The 23,826-nt window shown below is 43.6% G+C and overlaps 1 protein-coding gene across 1 annotated transcript in view; it reads left to right on the top strand.

Annotated features, from left to right (window-relative positions):
* The first annotated feature begins 6,423 nt into the window (after positions 1-6,423).
* The window catches only part of TBL1X (transducin beta like 1 X-linked), a 193,928-nt gene continuing 176,525 nt past the window's right edge, over positions 6,424-23,826 (top strand). Inside the window, 1 exon segment of the mRNA XM_030944983.1 lies at positions 6,424-6,834. The gene's annotated coding sequence lies outside the window, so the exon portion shown is untranslated.

The following is a 23,826-nucleotide window of genomic DNA, read 5'->3' as shown; positions in this document are numbered from 1 at the left end:
TTCCTGTTAAAAATAGAAACACAGTCCACTTCACACACACCTGCAGAAATAACACAGGTGCAAATTGGGGTGGCAAAGTAAAACTTCTTTGTTGTCAGGGTAACAACATTATTCATGAAAATTTGTATCAAATAACCAATAGGTAAATATTTAGCCAATCACACTTTGGCTTCTCAGAGGTCTGTGCTTGAAGGTTTGCTAGAAATACCATTGTGATGGTTTGCTCTAAGCATATCATGTCATAGGGGGGCCTCAGGACTTCTTGCTGCCTTTAGAGGCTCAGTAGTCATGCTTGGTTTAAGATTCCAGTCAAAGGACATCCCCACCAGCTGCTTCACTGGTTGATTTCCTTAAAAACCTGCTACTTGCCTGTAACTTCGAGCTGTAGATCTCCCTATGTTTGCGGGATTGACTGAGAAGTTCTCTGACAGCTCTTTTCCCTCCTGTGCATTCTTCCAGAGGGCTGAGTTACTTCACTGATAAGTTAAATGGATCACTTCTTTAAAAATAAGACAATCCTTTTGTCTTTATCAGTACTCTTCTCTGTAGTTCCTCCATCATCCTTCCTGAAGTGCAGATAATTGAATGGGACTGGTTTAGCAGACATCAGACCCCCAGTGCCAAGCAGAGATCGTTCAGACTCTGTTCTCCTTCCTGACACATCCATTTCTGTGTATCCAATATTACAGCAGCTCTTTGGGCCACTGCACCACACGAGGTTAATTTTCTTCCAGCACTACCATCACATAGATGAGTTTCTTCAGAATCCTTTTCCTCTCTATTCATTGTTCCCCCAAAAGGGTAGCTTGCATCTAGAAATGATACAGTATACCTTGTGTGTTTCAGTAGCCATAGAGATTGTGTAAAGAAAAACTATTTTAGAATTCTTGAACCAAAAATTTTGCATTTGGCAAGGGAAGCAATCCATATGTCTTACATTTTGCAACAGTGAATCATGCTTTAAATCCTGAGTAATCCTAGTGAATTAAGTGAAACCTTTTAAAGTGTAAAATATTATACAATGCAATGTCAATATAAACAGGGAACTGTCGCAGGCTGCATCTACACCACTCTCAGTCTAAAACAGGAGTGCACTTCTGAAACTGATCTCCCAGCTCTCTCCCCATGCTGAGCTTTGGGACACAGACCAGAGCAGTTTCTGAGCGTGAGAACTGCTTTCCCTTTGGGTGAAACCAGCTCAACCAGTGCACTTTGAGAGCATGTCCAGGGTGCTCCTGTCAGGCAGGACCAGCCTCTGGCTGAACAGCCCCAGGAGGCACCCGGACGCTGATGTTGGTGCAATGCAGACACTTGGTCCTTACATCCCTGTTTCATCCTGTCCACTGCCCACAGACATGCCTGTGTCTTGTTTGTTTGCTCCTCTGCATGCACCCTCCTCACGAGAGGGATTGGGCTCTCCTCTCCCCTGGGGCTTGTCCTGACAAAATCTCCCCTGGGGACCAAAGACCAGTATTAACAAGAATTCTTCAGGAAGATTGGGCCTTCCCAAGGGTAGACTCCTGGTTCCCACCTCACTTTAGCCACTTGGAGAAAGTGTGTGAGTAGAGCTGCTCCTGCTGCTGGCCTCAGAGGCTCAGATAATCCTCACAGGACCAGGGGAGACATCTGAGAGCACTCACAACACTCAGGATTCATACACCCCCAGGAACCCTGAGCAGCTAGGGGTGATGATGCATAGTTAACACCTCTCACATCCACAGCACAACCTCCTGCTGAGTCTGGCTTCTCTGCAGAGAACTGATCCTGTTCACTCTCTAGGTGTTTCACTCTCTTGCAGCCAGCTCCTAGGTAGACCTACTTTCTCTTCTAAAACCTTTCATGGGAGGAAAAAAAGGTTTGAAATGATAAACTGTCCCAGACATTAATTCAGCACAGCTGGGGCCATGCAACACTGCATGGATGAGGAAAGACAAGAAAAGAGATCATCACCCCTCTCTTCTTTCTATTCCAGACTGGCAGGAGGCCAAACTGGCTCTAAGAGTAAATTAGAGCAACATAAAAAATCTCTGTTCTGTCTGAGGATCCTAAGGGACCCATACTGCTAGCTCAGCCCTTCGTGTCAGCCCACTAAATAGATCAGAGGAGTGTAGATTACATACATCAAAGTTTCTGATTTATTTTACCTTAAGTAATAACAAGTACGTGTTCAACATACTAAATATCTTCCATATAGTAGATAGGAGTGTTGCTGTAACTTATGTAGATTTTTGGAAAATCTAATTCCAAATCTGTTCTTATGATCTTATAGAAAGAAGCAAAACCATATTTGGTGTGATGCCTACCTAACACACAGTGTTCCTGAGCAGCAGATGTGCACTCTTTGTACAATGGCATGGGGAAGGAACTATGAATAGTGCATCCCTCTTTGCAACTTCTGCAACAGAGTAACAGCATCAAAATTCTTATCAGAGGTTATTAGATTGGATTGAATTCCTGTTAAAGCCTGAGGAATCTATATCTTCACATCTCAATGGTGGATTAAAAATGATCACTAGAAAGTGCAGGTATTACAGGCCACATGAATCAATCTGTAAGAGAGGAATATGATAGAAAAAGGATCAGACCATGCTTCCTTTGCAAAATCAAAAAAGTTTTAACAGTTTTATCTTCCAGAAACTTTGAAACAAGCTCTTCCACTTTACTTTTTTATTTCTGATAATATCTTTTTACTCAAGAGGTCTACTTGCACAAGTGGTCATGATCTTTCAGTCTAATCCAAATATATCAATGAAGTAATAAGTGAAGAAAAAAAACCAAAGAGAGATGGTCTCAATTCCTGAAAATATCTTAGTCAATCAGAATTTCCTTCTAAAATTGAAACTCTTGGTATTAACAAGTGGCTAAACGAGAAACCATTTTTGGTGCTGCGAAGCAGTTGCTCACATGACTGACTCCATCAGAACACTTACCTGAAGAATATCAAATATTGTAAAGATGCTCACAAAATAGAAGTCAAAGCTTGCGGCTACAGAAGTGCTAAATAGTAATAATAACATGCCAAGAGTCTTTACTTTCCCTCCACAAATAGTTTGGCAAGACACCTCACAATAGGAAGGCTGGGGTTTAACATCTTTATAAGTGTGACAGAGCAAGGGCCTACCATGTCACATTTCCACGTATAGAATATCTACCTCCTGCAATGTGAGAATGGAATTTCCAGTAGTGTGGGGATATCTGTTCAAGTTCAGTTTTCACTATTGTACCTGAAGTTTGCATATGAATTTGTCTTAAAAACTTAAATTAGCAGATCCTTTTTTTTTCAGTCCGTAACAGGAGTAAATAATTAATCTGCATTTCAGGAGCCTTTTTTTTTTTTAAGAATTATTTAACAGAAGTAATGTAACAAGAAGAAACAATTATTTACTTTGTAATTATTCACTTTTTCAAGAGAACTTACTTTTATTTAGAAAATGGAAAACATGGGATGAGGGGAAGACATAGAAACAGTTACCAGTGCAATACAAGATGATGAAGCACTAGAAAAATAACAACAGGTTTCATCTCGTAAAATACAAAATATTTTGCCTTATGATCCCATTATCTCCCCAGTAGGCCAACCCTGCTGGCCCTTGACTTTGATTGTTTCAGGTTAGGGTTTCCATTTTAATGAGGGTAAGAAACCTTAGCTCTGGCTCCCTTCATTTGGAGCTGCAGGCTGTGGCACAGCTGCTGATCACCATCACAGCGATGCGAGTCATGAAGCTGAAAAACAATGCTCTTAAAAAAGCTGTGATTTCTTTTATACATGGTCACTTTGGGGTCTTCTCTTACACCAAGGCCAAAACTATTGCAATGGCCAGAGTAGTGATTCACTCTTCTATCCTTTAGTGACACTTTATAGTTGGGGATTTTTCTTTTTTCATTTTACCTGGAAAAAACCCAAGTCTTTATCATGGGTCTGTGCAGCTCCTCTTAGCCAAGCACAGTCTGAAAAAAGTGCCTTCCTTGATAACCTTCACTTGAAGTTCTCGGCAAGGATTACGTCAATATTAACCCCAGCCCAGGGGTGGCTGCCTGGCTTCCCAGCACAGCTGCAGGACACCAGGGCTCCGGGCTGGCCACAGCATTGGCTGGGAAAGTGAGGGGCAGGCGATGCAGCCCCCGGCTTGTCCTGCGCCCTGCAGCACTGACTGAAACTCCGCCACACACAGGCAACGGCGGCTGTGCCCAGTCAGAAAAAAAGGAAAAGTCATTATTACGACGTTGCAATTTAATTTCCTCGCCATCACAATGCTTTCGGTTGCCCACCAAGCTTTCCTTGCCTGCCCCTGCCCGCTCAGCAGAGCGTGTGGCCAGGCCTGGCCAGGCTGGGCCCGGCTGTCCGAGAGCCCGGCCGGGACACGGTGCCTTTCCCGGCTGGGGGTTGGAACACTGCGGTAGGTCCATGGCCAGGCAGCGCAGGATGAGCGTGTGCTGCTCCTCAGCAGCGAAAAGCCCAGCACAGGGCTGGGAAGACTGCCAGGACAGACCTGCAGTGCTGCGGCTCCGGGCATGCCGCTGTCCCGCTGCCCCCTCAGCCCTCCCGGCCATGCTGAGCGACCTCCCGAGTGAGGGCGACAGGGACGGGGCCTGACACAGCGGTGACAGCTCTCAGCTTCCTTGCTGGGCCACCGCGCCTTGGAAGCTCTGCAAGTCTTGACTAAGGACCATTTCTGATGAGTTTACCTCATTGTCAGCCCACGGCGCTTTAAAAGCAAGCAAGAAAGCAAACAAAAAAGCGCAGGAGCTAAAAATTTTGGCCCATCTCACTGGAGGGTGTTTTTTGTTTGTTTACACTGCCGAGTAATAAAAACGTAATGTAGGTTTTGCATTTGGAGAAAAACAAGGCGAATGGGAGCTTACTTGGAAAGGGAGACACGTGTCTGCCTGTCTGTCTGAGCGCAGATGGCCTTGCACTGCAGTCTCGAGGCTCTGCATACGAAAATGAATCAGCCCTCAACATTTCCCAGTGTTTTGAGAGTTCTGCTTTCAACGCAGATATGAATGTATGTGGCAATGATCTTCATTGTCCTGACTTGGGTGATGTCATATTTTTCTATCAGGATACTGGGTGACAGCACATTTGTAGGCTTTGGGCTAAATGTATAACGAGCATGAAATTCCCTTTAATGTCAAAATAAAACCAAAGGAGAAAAAAGAGTGGAAAGGTCATATGGAAAAAAACCTCCAATAATAAATATGACTTTTGGGGCCGCCTCAGTCTGGCTGTCACCGTGATGAGCCCACCAAGGCAGACACCCCGGCAACATCCCAATAATCTTATTATTTGCATGACATTAGCCATGAGGCGGGGGGGATGGGGAGAGGGGTGGGGGAGGGGAAGGGGAAAGAAGGCGGCCAAAAGCATCCAGGCGGCCCCGAGCGAGCGGCCGGGCCCCTGGCGGTGGTGCCGGAGTGCGGTGGCGCCGGGGTGCGGTGGCGGCCGGACCGTGCCGTGCCGGGCCGTGCCGTGCCGGGCCATGCCGTGCCGGGCGGGGACAGGGCCGGGCGGATGGCGGTGCGCAGCTACTCGCGGCGGTGCGGTAGCGGCAGCGGCGCGGGGCCCTGCGGAGCGCGGTAATGATGTCAGCTTGTTATTTACCTTCCAGCGCCGGGTGACGGCGCAGCGCGAAAGGAGAATCAATCAGCCGCCGAGTGACCCGCCAGGCGCAAAAAAAACCGGAGCCGGGCGGGGGAGGGGAAGCACATGGAGCTGCGTTGCATCATCCGCCCGGGGTGGGGGGGACGCGGGCGGGACACGGGGACACGCGTGGGACGGGCGCGCTGGAGGCTAAAGAGTCGCGGCGCTGCCGCCGCGGGTGTCGAGCCCCAGCGAGATGCGATAAAGCCCGTTTGTGCTGATTCACAGCCCGCCCGGCCCCCGCGCCCCGGCGCGCTGACCGGGCACCGCCGCCCGTCCCGCACCGGGGCAGCGGTGGCGGCGCGGGGCGCGCTCCCGCAGCGCCGCCCGGGCGGTCCGTCCGCGCCGCTCCGCGGGACGAGCGGCCGCGTCCCGGGCGCCGGAGCGCGCCCCACGGGGCCCTGCGCGGGCCGCTCGAGCGGGGCCGAGCCGGCCGCGGGGCCGAGCGTGCGGGGCACGGAGGGCGGCCGCGGGCACCGCGCGCCGGGCCGGCACCGGAGAACGCGGCGCTGCCCGGCGGGCGGGGGAGGGGAGGGCCGCCCTCCGTGTGTGTGTGTGTGCCTGGTTTGTCACCGGGTTTCAGTTGCGGGGGGTGTCAAAGCACAACATAACCACAGGCGGGGCAAGGGCTGGCGGCACCCCGGGGCATCCCCGGGGGCGTTGGCGGCGGCGCCTCCTCGAGCCGCGCGTCCCGGGGTGCGGGACCGACGCAGGTGGGGGAGGGCGCGGCCGGTTCGCCCCCAGCCGCCCCGGCCCTCCCGGTGCGCCCCCTCCTCCGCCGTCCCCTCCCTCGCTCCCGCCCGGTGGCGGCGGCCCCGGGCGCGGCTGTGGCTCCCCCTCGGCGCTGCTGCCGCTGCCGCCGCCGCCGCCGCGCGTCCGCACCGGCCCCGCCAGCCCCCCCTCACCGCCATTCCGCCCCAAAACTTTCCGTTTCCCCCATCCCACTCTCCGGGACTTCCTTGTGCCGCCCGTGCGCGCGGAGGGGGGGGAGGAGGCGTGTGCGGCGGCGGCGAGGGGGGATTCGCAGCCTCCTGGCAGGCTGGCCGGGACCCCGGGGGAAGAGGAGTTGCACCATGCGCGGCAAGTGAGGGAAAGTCTCCGCCAGCAGCAGCGCCGCCGCCCCCCGCAGAAGTTGGGGCTCTCCCCGCCCGCGGGAGCGGGAGCTGTGCCTTTAACGCCCGCTGCGCCGCGAGGTGAGTTCCCGAGGCGGATTATTCATCCCGGGGACCCTGTTGTGGTTTCTTTTTCCCCCGTCTTTTTTATTATTATTATTATTATTTTTTATTTCCCCCTTTTCTTACGGTTTACCTTCCCGGAGCAGCCCCCCGAGCCCAGCCCAGCCCGGGGCCCGCTGCCCCCCGGCGTCCCCTCTGCAGCCTGACCCGCCCGGGGGGGAAGGGGTCGCTCAACCGCCGCTTGTTATGACGAAGTTTTCCCAACCTGGACGTTTTGGGTTCTGTTTGGGGGTTTTGGGGGTGTTTTCTCTGGGCCGAGGTGATATGTGTGTGTGGGGCTGCCGTACCCGTGGCGGGTGTTTTGCAGCTGCCCCCGGGCAGAGCGACCCCGGGGCATGGGGGAGGGGAGGGGGGCAGTTTCTCACTACTTCTCAGACAGTATTTTAATGTATGGGGGGTTTATTAAAAAACAAAATAAATGCTCGGGAAGCGGGGGAGAGAAATGCAAGGTATTCATGCTCCAGTGTGGAGTTTGCAGAGCCTGGGTGGGGGAGGGGATCCCATTCATCGCCAGGGCTTGAATCAGCAGCGGGCGGAGGGGCCGGTCGCTCCCCTACACCGAAGTTTACTTCCAAGTAGGTAAACAAGTTCGCTGCTCGCCCCCCGCCCCGCGCCCAGCCCCCCGAGCCGCGCTGCCCCCGGCCCCGCTGCCAGCGCCGCTGCCGCCGGCGGGGCCGGGGTGCGGGGAGCCCCTCGGGGCCGGAGCTGCGGAGCCGCCGACCTGTTGCACGTCCCGGGCCGGCGAGCCCAGCCCCGGGGCGGCGGGGCGGGCGGGCGCCCTGCCCCCGGCGCTGTCACCGGGCCGGGCACGGTCCCCATTTTGCGGTGCGCGTTCTGCCTCGGCGGTGGGGCTGGTAGATGGGTTCCGTGCGCGGCTGAATGTCGGTGTGGCGAGATGTAAAGCGAATGACCCTTGACCTATTTAGTGGTGTGTTGCTGGGTTCTCGGGCAGGCATCCTGCACGGCACAACAAGGGGCAAAAACACCAAGCCACACCCTAAAAGTTCGGCTCGCATATTAATTCCTCAAAGTCGGCGTTTAGACGGAATAAAGGCTGCCCTTTATGTGTTGCCTTAACATGCCTCTGTGCTGTTCTCCACGAGGATTCGTACGGCGTTTCTCCCTTCCTGACGCACGAGCCTGGCAGTGTGGATGTGGATGTGTGCGGTGGGGGAGGGGAGGCGGGCTGCTCGGCGGGGCTCACCCACCGCCTCCTCCAAAAAAAGAAAATATTGCAGCATAATCTTGCAGAAACCTAAAATATTCCGTTGAAAAGACTGATGATTTGAAATAAAATGGAGTGTAAAATTAAAATTTCAGGATTAGTGTTTTAGGCTAAGAGTATGAAAATAAACATGTTGTGGCAGAGGGAGATCTGATTGTAGGTAATAAATACAAGGTCTTTATTCTTGACAAATAAAATGTTATATCTTTCTTCCTTACCCCATTTATTTGTAGTCTTTTAACCAAGACTACTCATGTGGATGTATAAGGTTTAACATCATCTACCTTGTGCACCATGTGACTGCACATACTGGGTTTAGGCCTCTCCCCGTCCTGCAGTCAGTGTTCTGTCATGTACAGAGACATTGGGCAGGTTTTAAATTAAATATATCCATTCTGTGATAGCAGATGTTGTTGGCAAAGAGAGCCAGATTTGTCCTAGTGTATGTTTTGGCGTTGTTGTTTTTTTTGTTTGGCTTTTTTTTTTAACAATTACAGATAATAATTGCAACATCTCAACGACAGCAATAGTAAAACAGGGAAGCTTTCCCACAGAAGATTTGTAGAGGAGGTGGGAGGAAGAGGGAAAGCAAGAGGGGGAGGATGCTATCACATTAAAAATGCGTTAAATCTCTCTTGTGCTATATGTAATAATGGTAAAAACAGGGTAGGTTTGAGCAGAGCTGCTGTAGTTGTCTCAGTGTTTATCACCTTCAGTGTGCTATGCAATAACCAGGGGCAGGACAACAACCCTGGATGTACAGACTGGGGAAGGAGAGGCTGCAAAGCAGTGCCAGGAAAGGGACCTGGATGTCCTGGTTGATGGCAAGTTGAACATGAGCCAGCAGTGCCCTGAAAGCCGGGAGGCCAACCCTGTCCTGGGGGCATCAGGCACAGCATGGCCAGCTGGGCAAGGGAGGGGATTGTCCTGCTCTGCTCTGAGCTGGGGCAGCCTCACCTCGAGTGCTGGGGGCAGTTTTGGGTCTACAACATACAAAAGGCATTGAGCTGTCAGAGAGTCTCCAAAGAAGGACCGTGAAGGTGTGAATGGCCTTGAGAGGAAGCCCTATGAAGAGTGGCTGAAGTCCCTTGGCTTGTTCATTTTTAAGGAGACAGAGTGGAGACCTTATTGCAGTCTACAGCTTCCTCACGAGGAGAAGCAGCAGGGCAGACACTCTTCTCTGTGGTGACCAGTGACTGGACTGAGAAAATGGCCTGCAGCTGTGTGTGGGCAAGTTTAGGTTGGATGTTAAGAAAAGACTCTCCGCTCAGAGGGTGGTTGGGCACTGGAACAGGCTCCCCAGGGAAGAGATCACCGCACCAAACCTGATGAGGTTCAAGAAGCATTTGGACAATGCTCCTTGGGCACATGGTGTATTCTTGGGATGTCCTGTGCAGGGACAGGAGTTGGACTTTATGATCCTTGTTGGCCCCTTCCAACTCAGTATATTCTATGATTTTAAGGTTGTTTTTTTCACCCCCTACGATGAAAAAGCGTGTCTCAGAAGCAAAGAGGATTAAAAATTACACATACATGTAAAGACTGGCAACTGCACAACTGTCCGGGTTTCTTAGGACATAAAGAAGCCCTCGGGAAATAAGTTGGCATCTGAATACATCTTCCTCCACCCAACTGAGTAAGATGATTCCAATGTTCTCTGCTATGTCACTGCTGTGAGTTGTGCTACTGCTTATTTTATTTTTAAATGATTGCAGATATTCTCCGCAATAAGTATCTAAGGAGCAAAATAAGTTAAATCATTGCTAGGGAAGGGGCACCTGGAATTGTCAGATTTCTGCTCCACCAGTTTGCCCAGTTTTCACCAAATCATAGAATATGCTGAGTTAGAAGGGGCCCACCAGAATTGAGTCCAGCTCCTGACCCTGTGCAGGACAGCCCCAAGAATCCCACCATGTTTTGAACTCTTACCAGACTTGGTGCTGTAATCTCTTCCCTGAGGAACCTGTTCCAGTGCCCAGCCACTCTTGGGGTCAAAAACCTTTGCCTGGTATCTAACCTAAACCTCCCCTGATTCAGTTTCATGCTGTTTTGGTCCTGTCACTGATTGTCAGATGGGCTTTTCTCATTCTTGTGATGACAGGGACCAGAAGTAGACGTGCTGTCTGCTCGGTATGTCTGATGTGCCATGGCTCTTGAAGAGCTTCCTGGATGGCGAGTTGTCCTCTGGCAGCAGCAGCTGTTGAAGGCCTGTCATCCCTTTGCTTGGAAGGAGTAGAGAAGAATGTCTCTCAGTGTGGATGGGATCTTATTTCTCAGTAGCTAAGTCAGCAGTGGATTGAGCGGTGTGCTTGGTTGGTTCACTGTGGAGGTGGGACTGGAAAATCCCTCTCAGGTTTAGGTTTAGGCTGGTGGGTGATTGCTGCAGGTTGTGGGGTCGGTGCGTGCTTTAGTGCCGCCAGCCCGTGCTTTAGTGCTGCCAGCCCTTGCTCTTTGCTGCTGCTACGAGTCCAGAGCTAGAATTCATCTTGTGTTAAACTGATGCTGTTTGTATTTTAGTAGTGCCAAGGGGCCCCATTCAAATCAGGGCCGTTTGGGGAATATTGTAGACGGTGGTTCTCACCCTAAACATGTTGTAATGTAAGTGAGGGAAACAAAAAGCCAGGAGGGAAAATGCTGGAAAAAACTGACTCAGGGGAACGGCAGCTGATTGTAGTGCTTTATCTGCAGGACCACGGTGTGATCTCAGCTGGTAGGAGAGAGGAGAGTTGTTAACACCTGGCAGCACTGCTGCTGGTAAATCTGTCTGCTCTGCCCAAAGAGGGGTGGGCGTTATAACGTGATCCATATCCTGGATTCCCTTTACTACTGCTCTTCTAATTCCTGGTATTTTAGATTATGTACACCAGCCTGCCTATAAAGTGATCCAGGTTTTGTAACTCTTGGGACAGCTTCTTTTTTTTATAATCTTCATTATGAGGCAAGATGGAAGTAATTTTGTAAACTCTTTTTTCAGCTGCTAAATTAAAACTCCACTCCCTCTTCCCCTCCCTCATCGTGCCTATTTTTAGTTAGGAGGAAATAGCTGACCTCTTTACAGCAAGAACCCAGACCCCCTGGGTGCCATTTATAGGTTTCTACCAAATGGCCTACTTGGACAAGTTGGTTGAAATTAAACAAAAACATTGGGACTATGGCTGTACATAGGAATAGCAGCCTTCCTGTCAGTACAAAATCTGTCATTTTAATGGCACTGAAACAAGCATACAAGGGTGAAAAGTACACTTTAGGTTATTTTCTTCAGTATACAAGAGAATATTTTAAAGGCTTTTGTTGTTGTTCTCTGATCATTAATATAATGGAATTTCATTTAAGGATGACTGATGGTGTTTTGTCTTACAGTCATAGGAAGTCCCCCAAAGTTTGGGCTGTGTAAAAGCTAGAAGCAGTCAAAGAAGGTTGTTCATTAAGAAAACATCATCGTTTCTTACCAGTTGTCTTCATGTGTAGAGATTTTGTCCTAGACAGAGATTTATAAATTATAGTTACTAATGTTTAGTAATTCTGTAGAAATATAAATTTGCTTCTGCTAGTTTAACCAAAAGCAAGTTTAACTCCACAATGGGTATGTGACAGTTTTTGAAGGTAAAGGTGCCCAGGCCTTTTACACTGCTTTTCTTGAGCTGCTTTTCCTATGTGTATTTGTATTTATCTTAAGTGATACTAAAAATAATGGCCTGTAGCAATAGTTATTGCATCTCTCCATTTGTTGTTTGAGAGGAAAAAAATATATTGCCTCTGTTATCTTCTGTTGGAGTCCCAGCCACCAGTCCCTTTCTATACTTTGGGGCAGCTTGGGATTGGGTGCATCTGAGGATGTGGCTTCCATCTTTATAATCCTGTCCACTTTATGCAATTAAAGGGGCATCATGATGTTTAACCTCATTTCTTGACTGTCTCTGTTGTTGGTGTGAATAATTAATATGTGTCCTGTTTAAACTGGAGTGCTTGTAAAACGTCATAATTTTGTGTGAAGTTACAATGGAAATTTCTGCCAAGATCCCCGTGCTATTCATGCAGTACAAAATCATGATGATAGTACTGTAGTACGAAGAAACAATTATTTTAATGTTTTAGCTAAGTGCATTGCATAACTACATTTTGGCTTGGGTGTTGAACTTTAGTCATTTGCTAGGCAAAGTTACACAGCACACTGAACGTGTGGATGAACAGTGCCTTGATGCTTAGATGACACAACTTAGGGCCTGTTCCTGAGCAGATGAGTAGTACTAACAATGTCTAATAATTCTCTATATATGCGTATCAAGATACTCTCACCTAATTAAGTAGGGAGTTTAATTGACCCTTTGCTATTGGAAGGTGAAACGAGACCAGTGTTCTCCATTAGTATGTAACAGTTGCTCTGTACATCACTCCAGTGCCATTCAAAGTGTGATTGCATTTACTGACCTAAGTTTCATTTAAACTGCTAATTCTTAGTTACAGTTTAACCTCTTACCACTGTGTAGGGACACTAGAAGGTGTTCTGTTTTATAAAGTCATAACTCTATTAAATGAAAAAATGTAGTAACATGATTTTATGGAGTTTTTTCTATTGAAACACAACTTTCCCATACCTCCAATAAATTACCGATAGAGCAAAAAAAGCAACATTTTTCCATTAGGCATTTAAATTACTTGGGAAATATGCTTTGACATTGTCTTCAAGAAAACAAAGAGGATTTTACTTTGGTGGATAGATTCCTTTTGTCATTCTGCGGCATAATGCATTTGTTGTACACCTTCTTGAAGGCAGCAAACTGCACTGGACATACAGTGACAAACTTTGGCTTCTGCTGTATTTTGCTGTGTAGCACCATCAGCTCTTCATCAATCCTTTGCCATTGAATGGAGACCCTGCAGAATATTTTCTAGTTCAAGTGTGAAGCAAACTATTTATGATTTATAATTCCAAATCAAAGTCATGTTACAGAGGCCCCGCTGAAAGGGAGCAGTTGCATTGGCGTGATTAACATGTATACAGTGTTGTTGTGCTTCATGCTTAGAAGTGTCCACTGCTGAGTTTGTGCTAATTTGAACACAACCCCATAGCCTACAGCAAAATAATTGGAAGGATGTTCTTCCAAAGGAATTGACCGGCACAGTGTGAAGTTAATAAATACAGGAGATTTTTATAAAGTGAAGTAAAAATATGGATTTTTTCTTTTGTAAACTCATGTGTGTTGGTAACAGAATGAGGAATTGTTATAACAACACGGTAGTTTCAGTGTCATTTAGCAGCTACAAGTTGCTTGTTCATTGTATCAATGGTTTTAGTCTGGTTGCTACTGGCAGAGGAGATGTGTGTGTCCAGAGACCCATTAGTATTAGACTTGTCTTAGCACATAGTGTCAGCTGGGATTGTTGAACAAGAGTCAGTTTCACGAATATTAGTTGTTTCAAATGAACTACCCTAATTGTTGTGTGTGAGTGCATGCATATGCACATATATACAAGTACATGGATAGCCCTTAAGGTAGTCCAAAAAGTAGTTTTGGAGAAAAAAGGTGTAACCCTGACACTGGAGAGTAGTGGCAGCATGCAGTAGCTTGACTCTCACACCCTGAACTAGGATGTGCTCAGGTCAGCAGCACCAGAGGTGTTGCAGAGCCAGTGAAATGACTGTAGGCTGGGCCAGGCTGGATGTCAGGTTTTGGGAGAAGGCAGAGGTGCAGCACCCTTTAATTATGTGCTCGTTGAGATGTGGCAAGGTCAGCAGTGCATACTGTGCTCCTACCTCTGACTGAGCCTGGCGAGACCAGGAGGTGACAGCTGGGGCTGGGACATGCATTCAAACATCAGAATTATGTTGCCTTCATTTTTTCCTCCTTTTTAATTTTTTTTTTAATGTTTTGATTTTTGGTTGCTCTTAGAAGTAAAATTTAAACCCTGATCGTGACAGAGAGATTGGGGGAAAATTACCCTCCTCCATAGTGTTATCCACAGATAGGGTGAGCTTTGCTGACAAGTTAGGGCTGGGAATCCAAGCACAGACAGTGCCGATTCATATTGGGGGGATTAGTTTCCAAGGATATTTATCTGTTGCTTTTTACAGTCACAAAACAAACGTTAACCCTTCTCATGCCTATTTTACATGCACACATGAGTTAGACCTCTAAGAATTTGGATATAGAATTGGTTGAAACACATGAAATATTTTAGAAGATGTTGGTAATGCTGCTAAATATGTGGACTCAAATGTCTCTTCTTGTATCTTAACTTTCCTCTTTGGTTTAGTTTTGACTTTTTGAGTGGTTTTGGTTTTTTTTTTTTTTTTTTTTTTTTTTTAATTTTGGCTTTAGTTTTGGCCTTTTTTAATGTAAGAGCTTCTGTAGTTTGTATAGTTTACTTTTTCAGTTGGTGACTTTAAAATACTGTAATCTGGGAGGCACAGATAAAAGGCATGTCTGAGGATTATTCTAATGAGGAAAACATCTTCCTTCCTATGCCATTCTCAAAAAATGAAAGCAAGGAGCAGAAGCAAGTACATTTTTAGTAACATTGCAGGGTGTTCACAAGACAGATTTTATATCATTCTGTGAAAACTATTCAAGGTTCCTTTATTTTCATTTTGACTACTACTGGATTTGTTTGGGCTGCTGGTGTTGTAACTCAATAACAATGCTAATTTGTATTTGGAGGAATCTGGTTTTGTACTAAAACACCCAAACACTCTCAGCTCTGATACTTCTGCTAGTATCAGTAAATGTCTTACATAATCAGTTAATTTAAATGAGCCAATTAGTTTAAAATTAGTGCATGACAGTGTATCATAAAAATTTATCCAGCTTCATTCTCGCAGGATTTGATGTGCTTGGAGAAAAAAAAACCACTGAAGCTGAAAGGGTGGCCCAAAATGCAGTATTGGAGTGAAGGAAAGAACCTATTCACTACATACAGCTCAAATTTACTAAAGCATTAACATAATGGTTTCCCTCGGTGCTGATGAATGAAAATTACTTTTCTGGGAGACCACCATCCTGTCTTTACTACCTAGTCTGGTAGTGCTGGGTAGAGGTTAGAAGAAAATGTGGAATATAGCTTAAGCCCTCCTGGGCAGTTTCCAAGGAAGATGACTTGGGAGTAGGCTACCTCAAAAGCTAGGATTCACTGTTTTTAACCTGCTGACCATCAAGTGGACAACTATTTTGTTTTTTGGGTTGTTTTTTTTTTTTGCTTGGCTAAGATGGCATGTCTTCAAAACACTTATTCCTGTGCATTTCTTCAGTGTTTTGATGGTAGCATAGTGGCATTATATGTGGATACTTTATAACACATTACTTTGTGGTTACAGAAATGGCTTTTTGCGCATGCCTGGTTTTTATGTATTTGAATGCATATGTGCCTCACTCTGGATTGAATCTTTTATTTTAAATTTTGCTTAGGCCAAGCGATAAATTCTTCATGATATCTACTGTGTTACCAGCAGCATGTATTTTAAAAAAATAAGTGTAAAAAAGTTTAAAAAACGCTTGAAACATGGAAGGGTTCTGTGTTCTCTAATTGACAACATGTTAAATGCAATTATACATTTTCAGTTTGATCATGTGCGCTGAATGATGGCTTTGTAGATAAGATTTGTTGTGCACAGCAGATGTTTGTGTACATGGAGTCCAGTGTGAAAGAAATTTAATTTCCTCTTAATAAAAATAATATAGTGACCTGCATCTTCTACCTGTTTAAAACGTGCTCAGATATTGCAGTGAATGATTTTGTAGTTCTTTGCTCCTATATTCATTTTGCCATGAGCTTTTGAAGGACAAAATTTTTCCTTTTTTTAAATGTAAATTCGAATATATATATCTATGAAAAGAAAGAAAATCTGTTACTTTAACAACCTCACAAGGCAATTGATAGGGCACACCTTTTCACAGCTGGGTAAATCATTTACATTCAACTTATAGTACAATGTTGTACTACAGAATTGCTATGAAGACTTTATGAATGACAGCTTTTGAAGAATTTTAAACAGCAAAACACATTGTCAGTTTATTTTGTTGCTAGTTTATTAAAACATGTGAATGTAAAGCTCTGCTTAATAAAGTATAATCCCATTTTTCCATCAGCTTATCCATTAGGGTAGCAAAGTATCAAAGGAAAATTATGGAACAAAAAGGTTTTTTCTCACTTTCAGTGTTCAGTTTAGAGTTAGAAGTAATGACTGCTTTAATTTGTTAATCTTCTATTAATCTGTAAGTTAGTTTCCTGGCTAACAGAGTTGGGGTTAGGGTATTAGTTTGCCTCAGAACAAGCCTTTGTTGTTTTTTTTTTCTTCAAACTTTTTGTAATTGCTTTTAAACCTTTCTTTTAATTACCTCCCTGCACCACAGCAAAAAATCTATTGGGGTTTGCAGTGGCATTTAAGAGGTTTCATTTTAATGGATATTTTTTGTGTGACGCAGTCTTTAACTCCAGCAAGGACAGAGTTGATGATACATTTGTGTTCTGAACATTCAGCAATGCCTGTTGTATCTATGGCCTGATGTTGCAAAAATGTGTTTGGCTTGTGCAGGAGATTTCTAGGGTCAGGCCTTATATGATGGCAGCACAGATTGTTGACTGATGAAGTAAACATTTCTGAGCGTTTTTTATAGCAGCAGCAGATATGTGTGATTTTAGCTTTAGTCCAGACAGGCAGCGTGCCTGTAATGAATTGGAGATTGCAGGGTCCCTCTCCTTTCCCCTAGCCCACATAAGTAGGGTTTTTTGTATGGCATAACTTCCATGGTCTGTTTTGAGTACTGTTCTTATCTCAATCTTCTCCATGCTCTTGGAAGTTTCTTTTAGATGGCAGACATGAAGGTGATATTTAGAGCCTGGGTTCTTCAAAATGTGCAGGAGCTGTGTTGGCTGTGTCAAAATTTACTGGGCTTAGTATTTTGCAGTATAAAGTGTGAGACTTGGTTGCAGACATATACATTGAAAAGTGGCCCGCACAGGTGGATGGTTGGAACCTATGACCTTTTTTCAGTGAAGTGCCCTTTGTTTTCCAGGCAAGCCACGTCACGAGGTTTAACAAATTCTAGCAGTGGCTGGCAAGCATTGACAGGATGGTCTCATGGCCTGCCTGGACCATGGGTAGTCTCAAAACTGTTCTGCCCAGTGTGACCTACCACATCCAAAGCCCAACACCTCAGGACTGGCAGTGGATGCTTGTCTTGTGTGAGGGGTGCAAGCACCATAGCATCTATGGAGAGAATATATCAACCTTTTTTATGCTGATTTACTGTTTTTCTCTGGAGTGATTGCTCTGTGTTCAACTGCAGTAGGTCAGGAAAACTACACAGAAGGATCATGACATTTCTTTTTTTCACCTTAAATATAAATTTTCTAACATTTTTTGATTTGATGACTCAAACATCCTACAAATAGTGGTCTTAAAGAAATATTTAACTACTTATGCTATTAGCATTGTCTTAATTGTTATTTTTGTCTTTGGAAGTACATATGGTACATTCTGGTCTCTCAGTGTCTTGCCAGCCTATTTAAAGTGCTAACGTATGTGAGAAAGTGTGCCCTGTGGCCTGAAACATCATTCATGTATTTGCCAATTGCCTCAGTCTTTTAATTTCTGTTTGTATGCATTGCATTTGGTTAGGTTGAATTTATTATTGATTTCAACTGTTTGCAAATAGTCTACTGACAGAGCATTTGCTCACGTCTCCTTTGAGCCAGCATTTTACCCTCATTAGTCTATGGATGTGTTCTTTTGAATGTTTGCCAAATGTGTTCATAAAACCGGTGAAATTAATAGAAGGAAAAGTGTGAGTGCTGTGTGACCTGTTATTTGTAAACAACATTATGAGACTGCCTCTCAGTGTTTGACCATAGACAACTACATTTATTTTTCCCCTCATGTTTTCCCTTTTTATTCATTTGGGTTTTACGAGCTTCCCATCATATGCACCCATTTGCTCAGCAATGTCAGTTACCTTTTTTTTTGTATGTTTTGATTTGATTTGGTTTTGAAGACGAAAGCTACTAGGTAAATAACAACAGTAATATTTACCAGTTCTGTAATCTGTAGTTTCAAATCATGGCTTGCAAGCTGCTAGGGTGCACAGGATTGTTTTTATAGAGAGCTGTGAGGTTAAAAAAAAGAAGGAAGTCTGTTGTCATTGTTCAGTTTTACTGTGCAGGGTATCTTTATTGGTCCACAAATTTAAAGGGTTTTAAAAAATGGCCTAATTATATTGTAAACTTCTTTAGGATGTGATGATATCTATTTTTATGACTTACTGCTTTGTGGGTGTATATATCATTATGCAAGTAATGATCCTTGTTTTCTCAGAAGATAATTTATACCAACATTACATTTTGGCATCAGTTTGGTTACATTGTGTAGACCTTTATGAAAATATCCCTTCTCTTATGTAGGACTGTGAACTGTATTTTTTCTGATAGAATACAGATCTGGCTGATCCTTAAGTGCACAAAGAATAATCTGTACAGAAGCATTTGGGTTCCCTTAGTTTGTGTTTACCAGGCCTGTCATATAGGAAGCCTGCTCAACTGGTCTTTCTTTATTTTCAGGGTCTTATGCAGTACTGGTTTTGTTTTTAGACTACAGCTATTTATATGGCAGCATCTGATTTCAGTAAATCCAAATTCTTGCATCTTAAAATGTCAAGAATATTGTTACTTGATGTTACTACATTTGTGTTCTCTCCTTTGCTTGAGAGCAGCACTCCTAGCTAATGTTAGGAGGGGTGAGGTAGAGGAGGTGTGTATGGTTAGAGTGGGGGTGGGAAGTAAAGCAGGCTCTGGCTGTTTACACATTCCAGGCAACCATAGATCTGCTCTCTTTGAGGTCTGAAATATTTTCCTTTTCACTATCAGTCTTGCAGATCTGGGGTATTTGGGCACACTGCCAATAAAAGTAAATAGTAATGTGTTAATCTCTCAGATTGAAATGTAATAAACTGTTTTACCTTTTTGTGTGTGTGCGTGCATTAAAAGAAAATATTAACTGCACTTTATAATGAATACATGACATTTCTAGAAATACTGGAAGCTAGGACTATTGCTATAATTTCTCGAAGAGTTGCCTATAAAAGGACAAAATAAATTTGACTCCTTTTGTCTTGCTAGTTTGTTCCAAAGGGAAAGTTGCCTAATCAAAATATTTTTGCTAACTAGATTTTCTGTTTTCAGCATGATAACCATTGGGTCAAGGAGCTAAGAATGACTCCATTTTTCTCATTTTCTCATTTCCATGCAATGCGTGTATATACATGCATTTTTAAAGTTTATTTTGTGGTAGGCTTAATCTGCTTTATAGTCTTTCATTTGATCATTCTGGTTTCCAGCACTTATATTTCAGAGTCCTGATGAAATCAGATACAGAACACCATCCACCTGCGTGACTTCTTTTTTTTTTCTTTTTTCGGTATTGGAAATTATTTCCTGCAGCCTGTACTGAAATAGACTGAGCAGGCAAGCAGATGAATAATGATTTCTTCCAGGTTCTGCATAATGTAATGAACAGACCTTCTGTTTATTATTATTTATTATCAATATTTGTATACATGTCATTTCCTTCCCTGAAGCTTGCTTTCTTGGATTTCTTAAAGCTGTATGCTATGTGTGAAATTATTGCTTTATTCCAAGTGGTGCAGTAATGTCACTTTGTCACTCCAGCAACTTGCTTTGTCAGTAGGACTTGACATGGCCCAACTTCTTGTTGTAAACGCTTTCCAAACAGAACGTGTTGCCCTCCAGAAATATTACCATATCGTAGTGGCAAACACAAAAAAGACAGTCCCGCTGAGGTAACAGCTGCTACCTTCAGTCTTAGGACCATTCTAGCACATACAGTGCAAAAGGTAATTCAGACCATACAGTTGGGTTTTTTCCAAAGGCAGCAAATTGCTTAAAACTCTCTTGCATAGCTGTGACTGCCATCTTAGCTGCATTTAGAGGCATTAAAATGCTTTTGGAAAAGCTGTGGGCTTCTTCAGCTACATCACCAGCAAATTGGATAAACTGGTAATGTTTCTCTTGACTATGTTTTTAGGAAAAAAATGCTGTTCTCATCCTGTAGCGACCTGGATCTAAAGCCAGAGATTTTTTGGGGTTGCTGTCAGGCAAAATCAGACTGTTGAGTTTAACCTAATGGGAGTAAACATGAACATTACCTGCACCTCATTATTTCTGTGCTTTTATGACAGACACTCGAGACTGTTTGTATAGTGGCTATGGCTCATGCTGATTATGTTGTCAATAACTGGTGTCTGTAGCATGTGTACTGGCTGCGTGATTTAGAAGCCAACATTTTTGAATACAAATAGCTAAATAAGTGGCTTGTTTATCAGAAGCCTTGGATAGGTGCAGCTCCAGTTGAAGTCAGAGGAGCTGGTGCTGCTTAGTGCTTGGATAAATAATTTGTCTTAGTACAGGGATGCATCATAACATTCTGACAACAAAAGATCACCTCCATCTTTCTACCCGAAGTTAAATAAAGCGTTATGTTAAAAAATATCTTTAAAATATTTTAAAGAAAAAGATCCTACCAAGTGACTACTATCAGTCCATATGCAGATGGGTAGATTTTTTCCCATGTGCCTAAGTTTATTGAAAGGGAAGAACTTGACACTGATTCTCAGCAGCAGCTTCTCACATTTACTATATGGGTAACTGTGCAGGGGATACATGGTTTGTGTAGAGGGTCTCTCTTGTAAATTGGTACCAAGTTTGTTTACCATATGTGTTTAGTTTCATTTAATGTAACATTTGATGCAGTGAGAAGAAGTACTATTACTGTAGTAGTGATTCTGCTTACTATTTGTTACAAATATTTCTGAACTAAAAAACCGTGAGAACTTGTTTTGTGGTTGAAATAGTAGGAACAGGGAATCTTGTTCTTCTTTAAATAATATGTGGTATAATGACCAAATAAAAAAATAAAGACCCAAATGCTTCTTAAAATTAGACAGATTTACTTATTAATTATGTGTGTAAATGTCTAAAATCAGCAGTATCAAATAATGAACTGTACTATGTAAGAATTACATGCAAATTACACTGGCTTGGAGGTTTCTTCTTTTTTCTCTAGCTTAGAAATGTTGTTAACCTGGTGGAGAATTTAGTGTAAGGTATTTATTGGAAGTAATTTGATGTGAAGAACAAAATGTGATGTACTGTTCTGGTCCATGGTGGAGTTAAGGAGGTGTAAGATAGTAGCTTAGGCTTATCATTTTTTTTCTATTTTTGTGTAGCTTGAGGATATTGGCCTGTATGAAGCATACTGTAGGCTGTTTAAATATTGACCATTAATTTCAAGCCACAGAACCTATGAAATGAAAATTTAGACATACATTTAAAGGTTTGATTTTCATCCTTTTTTGCTGGTAACAAGTCTTTAACAGCCAAAATCAATATAACAAATTTGCATTGTTGACCTAGCAAAACAGTTGGGTTAATTGTTCGAATTTTACAGCCTGATAGTTTTCTCTAGAATTGTTATTTAGTACTTTTTTTAAAATTCAGAATATTTCATAGAAATCTTAGTTATGAGTCTGGCTGATGCAGTGAAAAACCTGCAGTCACAGGGGCATGCAGCTTCTAATGGAAAGAGGCTGTTCTAGTACTTAATTTGTTTCTTCAGCTTTAGTGATGGAAACATAGCAACACTTCTAGTACATCAGCAAGCTACTGTTTCAAGAGACCTTTCATAGGGAAATGATAAGAAGTAAACCATAATAATTTATAGAAAAGGAGCACGATCTGGGCCTCGCAGGAGGAACCCTCACCTATCTGGCAGATTTCTGTTGATCTTAGGCAATTGTTGTTTCCAGAAGGTTTCTCTCACCATTGGTTTCACAGTTTTTGAACCTGATAGTTTCAAAGTCTATTCTCAGCTAGGCTGCTTCCTGTGAAAAGTGGTGTTTGGTGAGGTGTTCATGTGTGCCACATCATGCTGCTGAGAAGTAAATTGTTTTCATCCTGCAGTTCTTGCTTCACTTACTACATTTAATGTTCCTTTTGAGAGGGAGAGGGGGCGAGAGAGAGAGTGAAGCAAACAAGAGTGCTGATATTGTGTGGCTTTATTGGACAGAGAGGTGTGCATGCCACCTTTCCCCAGGTTTGGTCTCCCTGATTCTTATCCATGGTAGGTTTGGTTGATGCTGGTAGCAGAACAGTAGCTTAAAGAGACTGATCCTGTAAACGTAGGAATTTACACAGCACCAGTTTCAGCCTTTAATTGAGAATTGGCTTTTCTGAAAGAGAAAATTGGTTCTGCAAGTGTTCATACATTACTACAAATTGTTCTGCTGATAAGTCTTTAAATAAAACCCCATGAAAATACACCAGAACAAAATAAAATTAAAAGAAGAAAAACAACAACAAAAAAAACTCCACCCACAAAACCAACCAACCAGCCGACCAAAAAAAACCCTCCAAAAACCCAAAGCAAACAAAAACCAAGCCCCAACATCCCCCGCCAAAACAAGGTTAAGCAGATGGCACACTTGTCAATTGAGCACTGATAGGTTGCCTTAGGACATAGGTGCTTACATTTTGAATTGATTCTCAATTGTCAACTTGATGTGTGTGGGAAGTAAAGTGAACTTTTCGTGAAAAACATTCTCATAAGAACAGTTGCTATTCGTGGTTCTTCTGGTACATGTAGGTGTGTGTTTGGGGAGAAGGGAAGTCACATATTAGTATTTTCACATCTAAATCGAAGAGTTGCCTCACTTATCTTAAACAATGCAGTCTTTAGATCATACCCAGTTGTTTGTCTGCTGGATGGACTTACTTAATTTTCCAGTAAAAAAGCTTTCCTATTTCAAAAACTTTAATTTTGTCATTATAATTTCAGTCACATTAATTAAAATGCTAGTGATATTATCTGACATGCTTCCTTGCATCAACATATATATCTTTATTCTAGTTCTTTCTGCAGTAGTTTGCAGACTGTTTTGGCTGTTGTATGATTGCCAGTACTGTACAAGTTGACACTGATCTAAAAAGGAGCTTTGTTTATAGCTGAGAACTCATGTTTTTGCCAGTTACAAATGTCTTTTTCCTCCTTGAACTTACTTCAGTTTAGAAGTTAACTTAATAAAGTAATTTCCCCCTTAATATCTAGACTTTCAGTTCTTAAACATTAAAACCAAAGTGCTGTTAGCTGTATTTTGATAGACAGAAGTGTCCAGGGCTGGGCTGAATGGGGCTCTGAGCAACCTGGTCCAGTGGGACGTATGTCCCTGGCCATGGCAGGGGGGTTGGAACAAGATGATCTGTAAGATCCCTTCCAACCCAAACCATTCTATGATTCTGTGAATATGTTGATGTTGAATTTTAAATAGTTCGACTTAAAAAAAGAAAACAGAAAGGAAGCTCTCTTTCAAACGTATTTATGTACTTATTTTTATGAAATATATATCTTTATTGTAGACCAGACATTTCCTTCTTATAGGATGTGGCTGTAGGTGTTCAATATTTAAGTCTGTGCTTAACTGCATACACAGTGGTTTCACAGGAATAGAATAAACAGCAGCAGTTGTGTGCAGAAAGCTTTGTGTGACTGTGTGTATATGTTTAGGACCTCACCTTGATTGCTAGTTTATAAATCCTAGGAATTTCCTGCCTGAAGTTGAAATGTTTTAAAATCCATCTTACTTCTACTTTGTAGAGATTAAAACCAGTACCAGGTAACTAAGAGCTTTCCATAGGCAGTGAACACCTACTTGTTGAGCCTT

Source organism: Camarhynchus parvulus, chromosome 1 (assembly GCF_901933205.1).
Source record: "Camarhynchus parvulus chromosome 1, STF_HiC, whole genome shotgun sequence".
Taxonomy (NCBI): domain Eukaryota; kingdom Metazoa; phylum Chordata; class Aves; order Passeriformes; family Thraupidae; genus Camarhynchus; species Camarhynchus parvulus.
This window is presented reverse-complemented; position numbering and strand designations above follow the sequence as displayed.